Below are 1,296 nucleotides of genomic sequence, written 5' to 3' on the forward strand. Positions count from 1 at the left end.
TTGCTCTCCCAGGAGCACAAGCATGTGGCATGATTTCCAGTTCAGGGGGAAATTAAGCCTGGACATGAGCTTTCAAAAATCAACACTGTTTTTTTGTTTTTGTAGCAACAGAGTTAAAGATGTAGAAATAAACAGAACATTAAAGGGAGTTAAGTGGGGACTAGAACTCACGGCCTCCTGTTCCAAAAGCTCAGCACCCAACCAATCAAGCTAAAGAAAAACCTGTTAACACCACAGACTGACATAACTGAACAATTCCTATTTCATCCAGTAGAAGGCAATAGTGATATACACACACACTACCCAGCTCACTACACTCCTAACACCTTGCCCTTAACACCTCCCATCTGAGGAGCTCATGGCAATTTACAAGCTTGAATGAATTCAGTCTCATACCTACCACCCCCAGAGTGCCCCAGGTAAGTAGTAGTAGCCTTATTTTTCAGATAAAGCAGAGAGGATTAGAAGAGGATTCTCTTTGGAGGTCTGAGATGTGGACTGAGATCTTTCCGAGTCCTTAACTGAAAGGGCAGGGTGCTGAATCTTTAACAAAGAGAACTTTTCTCCTCCATGGATCTTGGGCATTTGAGTTAACTGGTTATTAACAAAACCAAATGGGCTGAATAAAAATCACTGCCCCTCTCAATCTCTTTTATGCCAATGTGCTGGCAGGAACCTACTAGGTTCTCCAGTTGTCCACAGCAGTTTATCCCACCACAGCTAGGATGGTATGGGGAGTTTGGGGCAGATGGAAACAGAGAAGGCCCAAATGTCTGACCCAGTGTGGGGTGGGGGGGTCACCAAATTTGTTTGAATCACCCTGACACACTTACTTAGTCCTTAATCATCTACTGCTGGGTTAGAAGTTGTAAGTTTCAGCCCTTAAATACATACCTGGTAATGTCCCGTTTCTGGTAGCCGACATCTGATTTTGTCCCACGGGTGGCAAGGCTGTGTCTCCCTGTCCCTCTGCTCTGCCATGTTGAGAACAGGAGCCGAGCAGGACTGAAAAACCAGCACAACTGAGGAGAGTTGGCTCACCTGCCTGGCACCTTTAGCTCGAGACATCTTGCTTCAGCTGCAATCATCACAGCCCGTTCTCAGTTCCATGCAGCCCAGCCTCCACAGCGAGTCAGCTGAAGGGCCAGAATTAGAGCCCAGGCCTCCTACCTTCCCATCCCACGCTCTGACCCCAGAACACTCTGCAGCAGTTAAACAAACAGGACCACCACGGGAGGGATACAGGCATCAGCGGAAAGCTTTATTAATACCCACTCTTTTGGAGATCGGCAGCGT

This window comes from Gopherus flavomarginatus, chromosome 1 (assembly GCF_025201925.1).
Source record: "Gopherus flavomarginatus isolate rGopFla2 chromosome 1, rGopFla2.mat.asm, whole genome shotgun sequence".
Classification (NCBI taxonomy): domain Eukaryota; kingdom Metazoa; phylum Chordata; order Testudines; family Testudinidae; genus Gopherus; species Gopherus flavomarginatus.